This window comes from Hypanus sabinus, chromosome 1, assembly GCF_030144855.1.
Source record: "Hypanus sabinus isolate sHypSab1 chromosome 1, sHypSab1.hap1, whole genome shotgun sequence".
NCBI classification, from domain to species: Eukaryota; Metazoa; Chordata; class Chondrichthyes; order Myliobatiformes; family Dasyatidae; genus Hypanus; species Hypanus sabinus.
In genome coordinates, this window is record NC_082706.1 from 109,993,558 (window position 1) to 110,012,510 (window position 18,953).

Below are 18,953 nucleotides of genomic sequence, written 5' to 3' on the forward strand. Positions count from 1 at the left end.
TCATCAAAACCATGTATAGAGAAAGGTGCCGGAAAAGGGCCAGTAACATCCTGAAGGATTCCAGCCACCCTGATCATGGACTGCTTGTCCCACTCCCATCAGGAAGGAAGCTCTGTGGCATCCACACCAGGAATAGCAGTTCAAAACAATGAAGTTCAAAGTCAAAGTTCAGGGTAGATTTGTATCAACATATATATAAATTATACAACCTTGAAATTCATCTCCTTACAAACAGCCACAAAACAAGGAACCTCAAAGAACTCACTAAAAAAAAGACCCAATGCACAGAGACACTAGTCACGCAAATAATAAAGGTGAAGGACAGCATTCAGAACAGAAGTGAGTTCATAGACACGAGGCCCAGAGCAGCCGAATTAGGCCTGCAGCCGCAGCCTCAGTTCATCTCACAGTGGGACAGATCAGTGCACAGCAGATGGATCTGGCCACAGCCTCAGCACAACAGGGAGTAGAGTAAATGTTGTGGTACAGCAAGAAGAACAGGCCTGACCCTTGCTGCCAGCCCCAACGCCCTGCCTTTCCTATCCATCCAGCCCAGTGTTTAAATCATTCCAAACATCAGGTCATCTCCCGCACTAGGGCCTGGGCCCTGTCAGATCAATATGCTCTGGGCCTGCACCCCACCGCCAAGTTCCAGCCCCTTCCTGACCTTTCCAAAACAGCCTGGTGCTTAGATCGATCAGTCCCCTCGATTTCGGTGAACAAGTTCCGAAGCTCCTCCACTCTGTCCACCCCAACTCCATCTCAACCATGTCTCGACCTCACTCCAACCACTTTGCTTGTCACCTCATTGCTTACAGTGGCCGTTTGCCACAGTTTTCCACAGAAAAAGTGTCATTAGTAAAGAAGTTAGTTGTATTTCTTGCATTATGAACCCCCAGTAAGTTGTTGCCCATCTTCAGTAGCAACAGCTTAAACCAGACTCAAAAACAGTTACTTTCTGTGAGCAGTAAGACTGACGAACACCTCCACTCAGTAACCCACCACCACTACTTTATCATTTCCTGTTCAAGTCACCTTGTGTACTGACATTCCAGTCCCTGGCATCATATTATGGACATAAAATCAATCTTTGTATATAAGCTATTTTATTTATTTATGTCTGTCTTTGTTTTTATTATTGTGTTTTTTAACTTTTGTATTTTTTTGTGTGCTGCATCACATCCAGAATAACAACTATTTTGTTCTCCTTTATACTTGTGTACTGGAAATTACATTAAGTAATCTTGAATTTCCACCAAAAGTGAATCATTCACTCAAAATTGCATGAAAGCATCATCCTGGATTATACACTCAGCTGTCTAGGGTGGAAATTAAAATCATGACTTCTTGACTCAGAGCCGTGAGTTCACCCTCTGTATCGACGATGGCACATTCATTAACTTCATTGTGCTTTCTCGGATGAGTGGAGGTTTCCTCACACGTTGTATCTCTGTAGTACCGCCACTGCAATAGGTTAACTACCTGACATAAAAATAAAATACAATTCCAGAAATATGCAGCAGGTCAGGCAGTGTCATTGGAGGGTGAAACAGAGATAATGTTTCAAGTCCAAGGATTGGTCAACACTTAGAGTTGAAACCAGTCTGAAGTTACAGCAAAAAGTGGGAATGGATTGAGAGAAGGAATGGAAAGTTAGTTGCATGTTGGGACCAAAAGAAATTAAGTGATATGTGCAGGTAGGGGTAAGATAAAGATGGTGGACAAGTTCATAGAAGATGTAAGTAGAAGGAAATTGAATGAAATTTGAACTGTCGGATAAAAATAATAACCAAAATGTGAGATACAAGACTGGAGTTGCTAAATATCTGAAAGTATTGAATTTGATTTTAAATTCTGAAAGATGTAATATGCTTTAAACTACTAAGTATTTCCAGTGTTTTCTGATTTCATTTCCAATATCTGCAACTGCTTGCTTTTAGAGGCAGAGGCTGCTAAAAGTTATATCCTTCTTGTATCTTCTGCCTTCCACAACACTTGCTGCAATGCACCACCAATGACCCCTTCACCTGAGTTTGAGGAAATATTAAATCGCTCATGTCACTCAGTTCTGTGATGAACTACAAAATCCTTTCTCTAATGAAAGATTGAAAAACAGCTTAATTTGACCATACAGCTGCAAATATTTTGCATGATTAAGTCTTTAGTGAGAATAATAAAAAAGTTTAATTTTTACGCTCTTCGCAATCCTCCATTTGATACTACAAAAAAAACAAATGTTCCTATAACAATTGTTAAATCATACTTTTTCAATTTATTATTGAAGTAATTAAGCAGAAGAAAACATGGCCCTTTAATAGCAAACAAGATGATTCTCTATCATGGTGCCAAGTTGTAGTATTGTGAATACTGTCCTTTCCTTAATCCCTTTTAATTAGCAACTGACTTATTTCTCGAATGCTGCGGTTATGTTTGCAGTTTCTCACGAGGGCAGATGTAAAGCTCACCAAAGTGCGTTTGTGTGTTTAAGAATAGGATCATAACACTTGCTTCATGGCTTTTGATGGATGTCAGCATATTTTTCTTTCAGTAATATGAGACTTCGGGGACTGCGTTCTTACCGAAGGAGAGAAATAGAGGGACAGGGAAGAAAAAGAAAGACGTTGCCTTCTGGAAATAATTGGGAATGTCGTCATATCAGCAGAGTGTCCAGGGTCACTAATTGGGAGAGGAGTGCTTTCAGATGTCGGTTAGGACTGGCATTTGCTGTTGCCTAGATTATATTTGTAGGAAAATGTTCTGTATGTGATATATCTGGTAGCTATGAAGAATGAAGATGGGGGCGGATTGGGGGGGGGTTATGTGGGGAGTGGAACGTAATGGAAATGCCTCCAGTTTCTGTTGGCAAAGAATACAAAATCAAATGGAGTAATATTAATTGAAAGCATACTCACCATGAGACAAGAAACAAACAAGATAGATTGGAGGATGTACAGGCAGGTACAATGGTGTCACTGCAGTTAGTACTAGGGTTCCAAGTTCAACCCTGACTCTGTGAGTCCATAAGACCATAGCACATAGGGGCAGGGTTCAGCCATTTGACCCATTGAGTCTGCTCCACCACTCCATCGTGTCTGATGTATTACCCTCTCAAGAGAATGTGATCTTGCACATACTTGCCGTGACTGTGTGTCGCCCCAATCCTCCAGCTTCTTCCCATATTTCAAAGACATGTTGGCACAGTAGGTTAATTAACCCCTTAGCGCAGATTAATGCCAAAAAGAAATCAAAGGGGGCTGAGAGAGAATAATTAGAATGATAGGAGTACAGGGGAATGAGAAGAATGAAACTAGCAGCATTGCTCTGCTGGGGGCTGGCATGAAGCCAATGGGCAGAAAGGTCTCCTTCTGTATTGGTATAGGATTGGGCTCCTTAGGCAAAGTAAGATTACAGGAAAATTTAACAGAGGTGTTGAGTTTTAAGAGTTAGAATACTTTATCAAAACATGGATGCTTCCTATGAAGCAGAGTCTGCAATGTTTAAAGTAAAACAAAAGGTTATGAATTAAGACAAGTTAAACCAACATTATAGCCTCCCTGCTGAGAAATCTGTCAATTTAACTGGGACAGTGGCAAGGATATTACAGGGAAGGTCAACAAGAGTAAAGCACAGCATTAAAGACAGGAATCACTAGATAGAGACTCGGACCAGCATCACTGGGCAGAAGAAAAACACAAAATACCGAAACGAAGAATTAACTTTGGGTCTTGGCCCGAAACGTCAACTGTTTATTCCCATCCATAGATGCTGCTTGCTGAGCTCCTCCAACACATTGTGTGGATTGGTCTAGATTTCCAGGATCTGCAGTACCTTTTGTGTCTAAGAATTCACTCCTGACTTGTTTAAAACTATGTTAAGGTTTAGCTAGATCAGTGAAGATCCAGAAACTCTAATTAACATTGTACTTAATAGCATCCAAAATTTATGCATGCTTGTTTATAATATTTAAAATAGTTTGGTGGTGGGAGAAAGGAATTTTTTCTCACAAAGCCACTGTAAATTTGTCGAATAACTACAAATAATTGAGTGAATCTATTATTTTCCTTAAAACAGAAAGGATTAAGGGAGATTTCACAGAGGTTTAAAAGTAATGATGGATTTTGATAGAAAAGATAAGGACAAACCAGGTTGGGAGTGGAGGGATTCAAATTTGTTTGCCAGTGCTAAATATGCCAGCCATCAGTTGTACTCACCTGTGTATATTTAGATCTATTGATTTAAAGCTATTGACTTTGGCAACAAAGCATAACTTTCTGCCAAACTCTTTCTACGAGTGGAAGATTAATCTCCAGAGGCCCAAGAATTAAGATAACTGGCAAAAGGACCACGAAGGAGATGAGGAAATTTTTTCATATAACAATCTGCTCTGATTTGGAATGCACTACCAGACAGCGAGGAGAATATAGATTAACTAAAATCTTTTTTAAAAAGATTTGGATTTTAAAAAACTAGAAAAATGAAACAATTGAAGAGAAGCATGAAATAAAAGGGACATACTGAATGACTCTTACCAAGGGCAAAAAGGCCATATATCCACTTTGATGTATGAACTAAAAATATTTGTGTATCTCACATCACTTAAATACAAATTAATGTGTCATCACATTGGTGTAGATGGGAATATGTTGCATGGAAAGTAGCTGTTTCTTCACATCCCTTTTTTTATTGTTCCAGTTGTGTTCTTGCTTGCAAAAATTCTGTTTTATTTATATTTTTCTTGCGAATGCTGCTATTTGATGTTATGTGCTGTGTGCTGGTACAAGTATTTCATTGCACATCTGTATACATGTGCTTCTCTACATTGACTTTGACTTCAAATGTATTTTTTTGTCGGCCTCTTTGGAACGTGTACGGGTCATGGAAGATGCTATATTTATTGAAATCATTTCCCCTACATCCCAAGGAAAGAAATGCATGGGCAAGGTTTTTAATAAAGGTCTCCATTCTAACCCTGGGGCTGTGGGAGATGTTGTAGAATCATATTGACACATTGGGTGAGGTACAGACACAGAACAAATCACGATGGCTCTGTTCCACACAGCATGCTCAATTACCACACCAAGTTAGATAAGTGGCAAATTTTTCAATTGGTGTAAACATCTCTTTGTTATTACTGTGAGAACTGCCAGAGGCTACTGCAGGAGTGCTGTGGGATTTGTCTTGGGAGTGAGTGTGTGTGTCCCAGTGTGACAGATCGGCAGCTGGAGTGTGTGCAATGCATCCCCAGGCTGAGAGTGAAGTCATGAAATAACTCGAGAGCAGGGACACCAGCCAACAGCCTGCAGTACATTACTGAGTTGCAGCAGGGGAAAAGACTGCAGGCGAATTATTGGAAAACACACAGTCTTAAGACACTGTGGAGGTTAAGCTGTAACCCACATCTGACAGAGGCACACTGCAGCCTGAAAACACCAAGGGCCATTAAAGTAAGTGCAGATGGTTGACCTTCATAAGTTAATATGCAGAGAATGCATTCGGATCCGGACAGTGTACCTCAGAAGAGATACCCCTTGGAAAGGGTACAGTGAAGGCACTCCAAAAACTGAACCCAAGGCTATGTTATGTCAACAAATGTAAACCTGGCTTGTACTGCTATGACTTTGGATGGTTGAACAGTTGAACAGTGATATAATCAAGGTGATCAAAGAATAAAACAAAAGGATAGACATTGAGAAACTACTTTCTTCTAAAATAAGGGTATAATACTAAAATTGGAGTCAGGCAATTTAAAAGTGAGATCAGCAGGTACAGTCATTTCATATAAAGACTCTTTTCACTCTCACAAAGGGCCGCGGATATTGAACAAATTGAACTTTTTAATACTGCAATGAATAAACTTTTCTTTTTGGATTGGGTTAACAAGAAAATTATAGCAAAGACAAATGACTGCAGTGGAACACAGATGAACAATGATTTAACCAAAAGCTGGATCAGACTTAACTCGCGTTTCTATGTTTCTATGAAGTCTGCTAGAAAATAATGAATGGTGAATGCTGTTGGATCTGCAGATTCATCACTTCTTACCTGTAACTGGGACTGCAGTTCTGTATAAATGGTACAGTGTCACTGTTCCCTATAAAATAAACAAATATTTTTTCTATAATTATGACGTCTGTAAAGTCTTTATGAATGTTCTCTATAATACATTATGAAGTCTGCTCTTCTCTACAATAAATTTAGGATTTTTTTATAATATATGGGGCCCTACTTTTATTTTAATCTGAGTAAGTCTTGTTATCATGCTATTCATATCATCAGCTATTGCACAAATTTCAGGATCTGACTAGTATATAGTATTACATATTAATGCCATATTATTTACAGGATCTGCATTTTTCTATAATAGTTATCAAGTCTGTTATTCTCCGATCTATCAAACTGTGGCTGAAATACTGTACAGTCCAACTTTTTCCTCAACTTTCCTCTATTTTCCTCAATTTTCCTATAGCATGGAGTGAACATACCATGGAGTGATATAGCATGGAGTGATATACCATGGAATGAATATTGCATGGAGTGATATAGCATGGAGTGATATAGCATGCAGTGATATAGCATGGAGTGAATATACCATGGAGTGATATAGCATGCAGTGATATAGCATGGAGTGAATATACTATGAAGTGATATACCATAGAGTGAATATACAATGGAGTGATATAGCATGGAGTGAATATACCATGGAGTGATATAGCATGGAGTGAATATACCATGGAGTGATATAGCATGGAGTGATATAGCATGCAGTGATATAGCATGGAGTGAATATACCATAGAGTGATATAGCATGGAGTGACTATACCACGGAGTGATATAGCATGGAGTGAATATACTATGGAGTGATATACCATAGAGTGAATATACAATGGAGTGATATAGCATGGAGTGAATATAGCATGGAGTGATAGTTTTTGGGTGCCACAGTAGGGTTGTGGCTCAGAATAAAGAGTTAATTTCCAACACTGTCTGTATGCCCTCCCCGAAAATGCATGGGCTTCAACCAGGTGCTCTGCTTTCTTCCCACATTCTGAAGTATCAGTTGGTAGGTTAATTGGTCATTGTAAATTGTCCTGCGATTCAGCTATGGTTAAATAAGTGGATTAATTTGCAATGCAGCTCATTGGCCTGTTCCCTGCTGTATCTCTAAATAGATATACACATAATCCAATAACTGAACGTATACTCTGCTTTGTAGGTGTAGTCACTGTGGCCTGTATATGTCTGAGTGCTGTTTCTCTGCATATACAAGGCTGCATACTCTGAAACAACAGCGAACTCCACTGACTAAACAGGAGAATGGCCAGTGCTGACAACTTAACTGCTTTCAGAGAAGCTGCATTAATGGCAGAATGTTTTTTTGGATCAGAGACGAACTGTACACCATCTGGGTGATGTCATGTCATCAATGCAGCCAGATATCACCACGCTTGTCATTCTGGAAGGGTGGTTCAGACGTCGTCAATGATTGTAAATCACTTCCATTACTTCGAGTTGCTCTTTCCAGACTTGTGGTATTGACACACATGATGAGTCTTCACTGGCAGAGAAACTGGTAATCCTTCATGAAGTTTTATGTTTATTTTTCCTTGTTGTCCAGCTATGCAATATGGATGAGATAGAGCCAGAAAAAATGTCGGCTGTGGAATGAAATATGCTATGTACTACAAATTTGGATCAAGAGCCAAACCCTATACTGCATGAACCACCAAGGTTGAAAAGCGCAGAAGAGAAGATAGAGTAGGAGTACAGAGACACTGAGGACTGTGTTTTCAAATCCTGCAGCCTGGTTCTTCAATTCCTTTGTGAGTGAATAAGATACCAGAGAATTTTCATTAGCCCCACTTTCCTGTGCTCACATGCAGATTGTAAAGAAAGTAAAAGCATGATGAAACTATGGAGAAAGAAACTGACTTAATAATTTAGGTCAATGGCCTTTCATCAGAACCTGGAAAGGTTAGAAAACAAACAGGTATTACGTCACAGAGAAGGGGGGTGGAGTTGCATTCAGTAAACAAAAGCACCCCTGTGAGATGGTGGAGATGAAAGAAACATGTGGAAACCAGGATTTTCCATCATGTCTGCTCTTTCATGCAGCTGAGACATTAAGAAAATGTTGGATTCTGTTAGTAATGAGAAAATCAACAGATAATCAAACAGTATAATTTATTTATGAAAGAGAAATTATGTTTGAGAACTTTACTAGAATTCTTTGAATATATACCATGCAGGGTAGATAAAGAGGATCTATTAGATGTAGTGTATTTGGATTTACCAAAACTATTCAACAAGGCACCATATTAAAGATAAAAGCACTGCCAATGGAAAGATAAGCATAACCTGGATTAGGACTTGATTAACATATTGTCATGAATATGGAAGCCCCTGACTGCTACGAAAAAGAAAAGGGAATTAAATAGGTCATATTTAGATTGACAGCCAATAACCATGCTCTCAATCTCTTCAATGAATGACTTTAAGTTCCTTGGCCCTGGTCACCACATTTTCACTATGGATGTCCAGTACCCATACATCTGAATTCCCCATATGCAGGGCCTTAAAGCTCTTCACTTCTTTGTGGACGATAGACCTAACCAGTTCCCCTCCACCACTACTCTCCTCCATTTGGTGGAACTGGTCCACAACCTTAACGATTTCTCCTTTGGCTTCTCCCACTTCCTTCAAACCCAAGGTATAACCATGGGCACTCGCAAGGGTCCCAGCTAGGCCTGCCTTTCCTTTGCTATGTGGAACAGTCCATGTTCCAAGCATACGCTGGCATTGCTCCCGAACTGCTCCTACGCTACACTGACAACTGCATTGATGCTGCTACCTGCACCCATGCTGAGCTTGTCAATTTCATCAATTTTAATTCCAACTTCCACCACACTGCCCTTAAACTTAATTAGTCCATTTCTGACACCTCTTCCCACTTTCTCAATCTCTTTGTCTCTATCTCAGGAGACAATCTATCTACTGACATCTTTTATAAACCCACAGCTATCTTGATTACACCTCTTCCCACAGTGTCACTTGTAAAGATGCCATTCCCTTTCCTCAGTTCCTCCATCTCCACTGCATCTATTCTCAGAACGAAGCTTTTCATTCCAGAACTAAGGTGTCCTCCTTTTTCAAAGAAAGAGACTTCCTTTCCTCCACCATCAATGCTGCCCTTATCCGCAACTCTTCCATTTAGCACACATTTGCCCTCACTCCATCCTCTTGCAACCAGGGTTTCCCTTGGCCTCTACCACTCCACCTTCTGCATCCAGCACATAATTCTCCATAACTTCCACCATCTCTAATGGGATCCCACCACCAAGTATATCTTTCCCACCCTCCAACTTCCCATTTTCAGAGGAATCGCTCCCTATGCGACTCCCTTGTCTAGTCATCCTTCCTGGCACTTATCCTTGTAAGCAAAACAAGAGCCACACCTACCCCTACACCTCCTCCCTCACTAACACTCAGGGTCTCAAACAGCCCTTCCAGGTGAGGCGACTCTTCACCTGAGAGTCTTTTGGGGTATCCTACTGTATCCAGTGCTCCCAGTGTGGCCTCCGGTATATTGGTGAGACACGAAGTAGATTGGGAGACTACTTTGTCAAGCACCTTCACTCCATCTGCTACAAAAAACGGTATTTCACAGTGGCCATCCATTTGAGTTTTACTTCCCTCTCCCATTCTTACATATCAGTTCATAGCCTCCTCTACTGCCATGAAAAGGTCACTCTCAGGTGGAAGGAGCAACACCTTATGTCTGGGTAACCTCCAACCTGATGGTATGAACTTTGATTTCTCAAACTTCTGGTAACTAACCCCCACCCCTCCTTTCACCTTTTCTCACTCTTGTTCTCTCTCAAACCTTCTCTTCTTATCTACCCATCACCTCCCTCTGCTGCTCCTCAACCCTTCCCTTTCTTTCATGTTCTTCTGTCCTGTCCTATAAGATTCCCCCTTACCCAGTCCTTTACCTCTTCTATCAACCTACTTCCCAGTTCCTTACTTCACCTCATTCCCATCTCCCGGTTTCACCTATAACCTACCACCTTGTACTTCCTCTTCCCCTCCCCCACCTTCTTATTCTGACTTCTTCTCCCTTTCTTTCCAGTCCTGATGAAGAGTTTCAGCCCAAAATGTCAACTGTTTATTCCCATCCATAGATGCTGCCTGACCTGCCCAGCTCCTCCAGAACATTCTGTGTATTGCTCTAAATTTCCAGCATCTGCAGTACCTCTAGTGTCCGGTCAAGAACCATTAGCATACCACAGGGGTCAGTGGAGCCTAAGCTACTTACAATCTATATTAATGGCTCCGATGGAAGGTTGAACAGGTAGCTGGTTAGCAAGTTATGTGGACACAAAGAATTTACAAAGAGACATAGATAGGTAAAGTGAATAGGTAAGAAGTTGGCAGATGAAGTATAATGTGGAAAAGTATAAGAGGAAATGTGCTGCCTTCCCAAAAGGGCCAGCAAGCTTTTCAGTTGTATCAAAATTGCTACCTAAATAAAATAAGCATCAACCTTAGCATAGGATTTTGTCCAACTGGCAAAATACTCCTTACAATTATCTAGGGAGTGGTGTTTAAGTTGGGAGGGATTCCCAACAAACTACTGAAGCAACAACCTAACATGTTAGCATTCATAGAACCATACCTTCTAGATAATGTCTTAATTTCATTCATCACTATCACTGGGTCCATCTTAATCCACCAGCGGACAAACCAGCCAGAGATCCTAGTAATTTGGTACACAGTCATTGATTCAGGCATCAGGTTGAACATGGGCAAAGGAGCTTCCCTTGGTTCCTTTGGGTGTCCTGGCAGAGCATGACGAACCTCATGATACTTTAAAGCTTTTGCACGTAAGAATTTTGACACTATCTAGGAAAAAGCAGCCAACTGGATTGATCTCGTCTCTCCTCCCCAACAGGTATACCATAAATGTATATAGAAGATACTGCAGACGCTGAAATCCAATTCTGATACAGGGTCTTAACCCAAAATATCCACATCTCATTTTCACCCACAGATTCTGCTCAACCCAATGATTTCCTGCAGCAGTTGTTTTTTACATGACTGTATTCTGCACCATCTACAAAATCCAGTGCATTTACTCATCTGCTGTCACACATATCTCGTAGAGTCATAGAACACTGTGCAGAAATACGCCATTTGGCCGATACAGTCCATGCTGAACCAGCTTAGACCCATCGACCTGCTCCCAGACCATAGACCTCCATACTCTGTAGCTATCCAAACTTCTCTTAGGCGTTGAAATTGAAATCGCATGCACCACTTGCTCTGGCGGTTCACTCCACACTTTCACCACCCTCTGAGTGAAGAAGCTCCCCCTCACATTCGCCTTAAGCATTCCACCTTTCATCCTTAATCCATGACCTCAGGTTCTAATCTCACTCGACGTTAGTGAAAAAAACCTGCTTGAAATTATCCTGTCTACAACCCTCATAATTTTATATACCTCTATCAAACCTCCCCTCAATTTTCTACATTCTAGGAATCAAGTCACAAGTCAGAACATTAGTACCACCATGCTCCACCTTTCAGCTCCTGACTTTGTATGTAGGCTTAACAACATCTGTCTCCACAACCTCTCCACTATCTGTCCTGGCACTCTGGTTCCCATCCCCCTGCAACTCTAGTTTAAACCCCGCTGTGCAGCCCTAGCAAACCTTCCCACTAGGCTGGTAATCTACTTCCAGTTCAGGTGCAAACCATCCCTTCTTTGCAGATCCCAACTTTCTTGAAGGAGAGCCATATGCCTCCTGCACCATCTCCTTAGCCATGAGTTAAACTATATGATCTTCCTATTTACAACCTTACTAGCATGTGGCATGAGTAACAATCCTGAGATCACATTACTGGAGGTCGTGTCCTTTAACTCAGCATCTAACTCCCTGAATTCCCTTTGCAGGATCTCGTCAGCTCTCCAGTCCATGTTGCTGGTATTGACATGTAACGACATCCTCTGGCTGTTCACATTCCCACTTAATAATGCTGCGGGTTCTTAAACATGAGAAAATCTGTTGATGCTGAAGATCCAAAGATGCTTGAGGCCCGAAATGCTGACTGTTTACTCTTTTCCATAGATGCTGCCTGGCCTACAGAGTTCCTCCAGCATTTTGCGGACTCAATCCATGATATCCCAGACCCTAGCTCCTAGAAGCCAGCATTCAGGAATCATGTTCTCATCCACAGAACTTCCTTTCTGGTCCCTTAACCAAAAAATACTCTATCACTACAACTTGCCTCTTCTCCCCACTTCCCTTCTGAGCCACAGAGCCAAAGTCACTGCCTGAGACCTGACCACTGTGGCTTTCCTCTGCTAGGTCATTCCCCCACCCTCCCAACAGTATCCAAAGCATCCAAAACCTGTTGTTGAGGGGAATAATCACAGGGGTACTCTGCACTGGCTGCCTATCCCCTATCCCACTCCATACGGTCACCCACTTACCTGTGTCCTGCACCTTGAGTGTAACTACCTCCCTGTATGTCCTGTCTATCAATCTCTCAGACTCTCAAATGATCCAGAGTCCATTCAGTTCAGCTTCAGCTCATTAACAGAATTTGTTAGAAGCTTCAACTGGATGCAATTCTTGCAGGTGTAGTCATCAGGGATACTGAAGGTCTCCCTGCCTTCCCACATCTCACAAGAGGAGCATTCCACTATCCTTCCCAGCATCCCCACTTCTCTAAATGTGCAATCAAAAAGAAAGAAAGAATCAGTATTGAAAAAATCTACCTACAGCCTACGCCTTGCCTCACTATAGCCTTGATGAACCAAAGCCATTATCTATTGTGCTGTTGGCCAGAAAAAGCTAAACTGTACAGTCTACAGTGAATTTGAATGAATTGAGGACAGTGGAAGCAGACGGGCCAATTGCCTTTGTTCTTGCCATGAGAGAGGAGATGGAGGCTGCCATTTTATGAAGTTCTCCATTTTGAGCTGAAGTTGCTTGGCTTGATCGGTGATTTAAAGTCGAGACAATGACATATCAGGTAATCTGCTGAACTAGGGATCATTTCCAACTAATAAGTTATTTATGAGATGTTCTTAGGTTGGATATAACTTGCAGGCTTTTGACTGTTGAAGTCTGAAACTGTTTTGCGTGATTCGAGCTGGTTGTTGATTGAGAGCAAAGAGCCATAAATTACTGATTGTCCCTTGCTGGAAAGACGGCAATAAGTGGATGCTTGCCTGGAGCAGAGCCAATAAAAAGGTGTTAAAGTTCAGACACATGACCTACAACCAATGACAGTGGAATGCAATATTTGAATTGGTAAGAAATGAATATAAAACAGACTCTTCAAGTGTGCAGGCAGCGGTAACTCTGTGGGAGACCAACTATTGCAGATGTGAGGTGCCCCAAGGATGTGCAGATTCGAAATGGGACTATAAAGAACACAAGACCAGCAGTAGAAATTTCTTTTTAACTGGTATTATATTTTCTGTTTATTGACTGTTCATGGAAGGTCAGGAAAGCTTAGGAGCTGTGCAGACAGGTATTGGTTGTGCAAGTTCACATTCTTTTGTTGGAACGATAAAGGTACTTGTAAGTAAATACAGATTCTCTCTGATCATTATTACAGGAGGTGATTCTTTTAACAGGGCACTATTGTTATATAAAATGTCTTGTATAGCAATAGTACACCTTTTTAAGAGTGTAGAATTTGTTGCTACTAATATTCTGGTGTAGATTGTACTGCAACCTTGTTACCATGTCTTGAAGTTAAAAGATGATCCCAGAAGTTCAGATGGAGGAGTCAAAAGGTTCATAGAGCCATAGAGGAAACAAATATCTCCAAGGATCATCGCCTTGTCATGGTTTGTGATTTCTTGAGATCCTGAGAGTGATGCTTTTTGGCATTTAACGTTCAGGTGCTTAGCTCCTGGTAGCGTCACCCATGATGGTAAGGTGATTGGGGTGGAGGAGGGTTCCAAACAAAGAGAGATCTAAACAAGACCTCAAAGGTGGAGCTGATGACGTATCACAACTGCAGAGAAGTCAGAGGAAGGCTGCAGCACTGAAGGGTCCCCAGCTCTCTTGCAATCCATGCCAAGTGGACCCTGATCCTGATCTGTTAAAGACAGGGTGGTGGATGCGGACATTAAATGAAGTCACAAACAAGCATTCTGTATTAAGGGAATCCACCCTAATATCTCATTGAATCCTGGATCGGCCTCTATAGCCATCTAAGGAACCATCAATAGACAACCCCTTTGGATAACAAATAACAACATACTCAGCTTGGGGTATCACACAGGAAACAAGCTCTTTGACCCAACATGTTCATCCTGGCCATGATGTCTATCTGAACTAATCCTATTTGTTTGCATTTTGCAAATATCTATCCAAGCCTTTTTCTATTCACAAACTTGTCTAAAGATTTTTAAACATTATAATTGTACCTTGCACTATAGCTTTTTCTGGTGGCTCATTCCCTATACCATGTGACTGCAGGAATTTCCTCCATGTGTTTCAGCTTCTTTCCAAATTCCAAAGATGTACAGGTTAGGGTTAGTAAGTAGTCAGTATGCAGTATTGATGCCAAAAGTATGGTGACCCCTGGGGGATTACCCAGCACCTTCTTGGACTGCGTTGGTCGTTGACACAAATGACACATTTCACTGTAAGTCTTACATGTGCAAAATGAGGCTGATCTTTAATCTCTTCTTTGAAAAAGACTGTGACTGTTGAAAGTTTGAAGTAAGTTTATGATCAAAGAACATATATGTCACCGTATACAATGCTGAGACTCACTTTCTTGTGGGGAGTCACAGCAAATACAAGAAACACAAATAGAATCAATGAAAGACTGCACCTGACAGAATGGACAACCAACGTGCAAACAACTGCAAATACAAAGAGATAGAGAAGACAAAACATGAAATAATAAATAAACAAATAAATAAATACATATATACATAAATAGATAGATAGATAGATTTATAAATATTAAAAACACGAAATGAAGAGTCCTTAAAAGTGAGTTCATAGGTTTTGGGAACAGTTCTGTGACGGGGGCAAGTTATGAGCCTGATGGGAGTTCAAGATTCCAGCTTATTAAACAAGGGACCATTCAGTAATCTTATAATAGCAGGATAGAAGCTGTCCTTGATCCTGGAGATATGCACTATCAGACTTTCAGCTTTTCTGCTCTAGAATTTTGTGAGGAAGAGGAAATAGATACATTTTGTAAAGAATAGTGAATACGAGCACAGAAAAGGAGAAGTGTACTGAGGCAGTTCAGCTATGATCATATTGATTGACAAGGCAGATTTGAGAGGCCAAATGGCCTACTCATGTCCTGTTTTCTTATGTTCTATCTCTTACTGTAGGCTATTTTGTTTTACAAAGTACTCTAGCTAATTTGAATCACCAGCTAATTATCAGTGTCTGAGTCTTGGTGTCAGAAGCAAAGTTTGATGAAATTTAGACTCCACATGTTCCAAAATGAGATAATATGTGAACAGGAAACAAAAGGCAACAAAATCTGTGAATCAACTTGGGTCACAGTGATTGGAACAAATCCCAATGCCTGAACTGTTAAATTTCCAGGCAGGTGACCTGCCTAAAGAATTGAAACAGAGGAATTAAATGCTACAACACATTTTGAGCAGGCTATGAAAAACAGACAGGAAGAAATGAAATTTATCTCAGCATATAAAAAGCAAGAGAAGTGTACAAGTTGAGACTTTTTGCATTACATTGGATCTATTTCAAATGCAGTTAAACCCACATAGGAAGGAAACATTTGGCCTTCATCGATTCTTTCTTGCAACAATAAATTGGGAGAATATAAAAAGGGCTTTTCAAATATTAGCAGCTCACAATTTTTATAGAGATTTGAAGCACTAACTTATCAGAGATTAGTCACAAAAATGAAGTCTTAGTTTCATTATTTGGTCTGAACTAACTGAAGTTGGGATATGCGGTCTGATACAGTTAATATCTGGGTCAAGACTTCACTAGTTACTTTCATGTGTACAAGCATTAACTAAAAAGCAACATGATCCAATTGCCTGCTAGTATTCACGGACCTTAACACATCAACTTTAGCCACATATCAGGGACTTGGTTATAATATTAAGTAGCAGTGTCATAGGAAAAATGAGAGCATTAAAGAGACTGGCTTGAATGCCTAAACAAATAGAAGTGAGCTAATTGTGACTCAAATGCCCAAGAGTTTCTTGGTAGACTTTGTAGTAAGATTTACATCGTAACAAATGACAACTTGTAGTGGTGTGCTACACGCAGCACTGAAATAACGACACTTAGTTGGTGAGCTGCAGTTGCAAAGAGGTTTATTCAAACTTCACAGCCTCGCTTTAAAGCCTTCCTGTTCCAGCCCTCCCCGGGCATATTCACAGTCCCATCCCGCGCATGGGCTTTTCCCCTCGCTGGTGAAGCAGGCTTGGCGCCCTCTTTGGGACCGGCCTCAATGCCAGTGCGCGCCACTTTGTGAGCCGGTTCGAGTGCGCTGGGAAGTGGGTCGCCACATAACCCCCCCCAAGAACCAGCGATACACCCCCCAATGTCCTCAGTCTGGGTCGGACTCTGCTTGGGAGGTCGGCCTCTGCACCGTGGTGCCTGAATCTCGACCGGCTGCGCCAAGTTCACATGGCCAGTTTGAGTCAGTCCACCATGAAAACCTCCTCTTTCCCCCCAAAGACCAGCACGAATGTGGACCCGTTGTTTCTGATCACAGTAAACGGCCCCTCGTAGGGCCACTGTAGCGGTGCCCGATGTCCGCCCCGTTGTACAAAAATGAACTTAGTTTCGCAGGTCTTTGGGTACGCAGGTCGGGTTCTGCCCATGCTGTGAAGAGGGTATGGGGGCCAGGTACAGAGCCTCTTGCATAATCTGCCCAGGACTGCTGCGGGTTCTTCCTCTTGCCCCCTTGGGGCTGGTATGAACTCTTCTGAGACGACCAGGAGTGCGCCGTACACCAACTCAGCCGACGAGGTGTACAGATCCTCTTTGGGTGTCATGCGGATTCCGAGCAAGACCCAGGGGAGCTCGTCCACCCAGTTAGGCCCTTTCAGGCGGGCCATGAGAGCCAACTTCAGGTGACAGTGGAAACGCTCCACTAGTCTGTTCGATTGTGAGTGGTAGGCAGTTGTGTGGGGCAGCTGTGTCCCCAAGAGGCTGGCCATAGCTGACCACAGGCTGGAGGTGAACTGGGCGCCTCTGTCGGAGGTAATGTGGGCCGGTACACCAAAGCGAGATCAGTGCTCGGGCGCAAGATTCGGAGGTGGTGTCGGTGAGCGGGACCGCCTCTGGCCATCTTGTGAACCGGTCCACAATAGTCAGGAGGTGCTGCGCTCCTCGCGACACTGGCAGGGGGCCCACGATATCCACATGAACGTGGTCAAAACGTCGGCGGGTGGGGTGGAACTACTGCAGCAGGGCTTTAGTGTGCCACTGCACCTTGGCTGTTTGGCAGTGCATGCACATTTTGGCCCATTCACTGACCTGCTTGCAGAGTCTGTGCCAAATGAACCTGTTGGCTACCATCCGGACGGTTGTCCTGATGGAGGGGTGCGCTAAGTTGTGAATGGAGTTGAAAACGCGCCGCTGCCAGGCTGCCAGGACGACGGGGCGGGGTTGGCCGGAGGTCCTCTCACCTGGGCCTACAGGGAAGTCTTGGAGCTGCAAACCGGAGACTGCGGTTCTGTAACTCGGGATCTCCTCGTCTGCCTGCTGCGCCTCCGCCAGCACTTCATAGTCTACCCCTGGGACAGGGCCTGAATGTTAGGGCGGGAGAGGGCATCCGCCACAACATTGTCCTTTCCCGAGACATGCCAGACATCCGTCGTGTATTCGGAGATGTAGGACAGATGGCGCTGTTGGCAGGACGACCAGGGGTTGGATGCTTTCGTGAACGCAAAGGTAAAAGGTTTGTGGTCCGTGAACGCGGTGAAGGGCCTACCTTCTAAAAAGTACCTGAAATGCCGGATTGCCAGGTATAGCACCAACAGTTCCCAGTCGAAAGTACTGTATTTGAGCTCAAGTGGTCATAGGTGTTTGCTGAAAAACGCCCTCGATGAGTTGTTCCAGCACCTCACCGACTGCCAGGTTAGATGCATCCACTGTGAGGGCGGTAGTGATGTCCGTTCTGGGGTGCACTAGCATCACGGCGTATGCCAAGGCTTCTTTGGTTTTAATGAAAGTGACGGCGGACTCCTCATCCCAGGTAATGTACTTGCCCTTACCCGACATCAGGGTGAACAGGGGTCGCATGATTCAGGCAGCTGAAGGGAGGAAGCGGTGGTAGAAATTCACCATACCCACGAATTCTTGAAGGCCTTTGATTGTGTTGGGTTGGGGGAAATGGCGGACCGCGTCTACCTTGGCAGGCATAGGGGTTGCCCCGTCTTTAGTGATCCTGTGGTCTAGGAAGTCGATCGTGTCCAGCCCGAACTGACATTTGGCCGGGTTGATTGTCAGGCCATATTCACTCAGTCGGGCGTAGAGTTGACGGAGGTGGGACAGATGCTCCTGACGACTGCTGCTTGCTATGAGGATGTCATCCAAATAGATGAACACGAAGTCCAGGTCGCGTCCCACCGCGTCCATTAACCGCTGAAACATCTGTGCACCATTCTTTAGGCCGAACGGCATGCGGAGAAACTCGAAAAGGCCGAACGGGGTGATGAGAGCCATTTTGGGGACGTCATGCAGATGCATCGGGATTTGATGGTATCCCCGGACGAGGTCTACCTTGGAGAAGATCCGTGCGCCGTGCAGGTTTGCTGCAAAGTCCTGAATGTGCGGCACAGGGTAGCGGTCCGGTGTTGTAGCCTCGTTCAGCCTGCGGTAGTCGCCGCGTGGTCTCCAGCCCCCTGTTGCTTTGGGCACCTTGTGCAGGGGGGCGGCCCATGGGCTGTCGGACCACCGGATGATCCCCAATTC

At 43.0% G+C, this 18,953-nt stretch overlaps 1 long non-coding RNA gene across 1 annotated transcript in view; it reads left to right on the forward strand.

Moving 5' to 3' along the window:
* The first annotated feature begins 13,355 nt into the window (after positions 1-13,355).
* Positions 13,356-18,953, forward strand: part of LOC132378230 (uncharacterized) — a 32,675-nt gene continuing 27,077 nt past the window's right edge. Inside the window, exon 1 of the long non-coding RNA XR_009506939.1 lies at positions 13,356-13,473. This is a non-coding gene — a long non-coding RNA (uncharacterized LOC132378230). The remainder of the gene's footprint in view (positions 13,474-18,953) is intronic.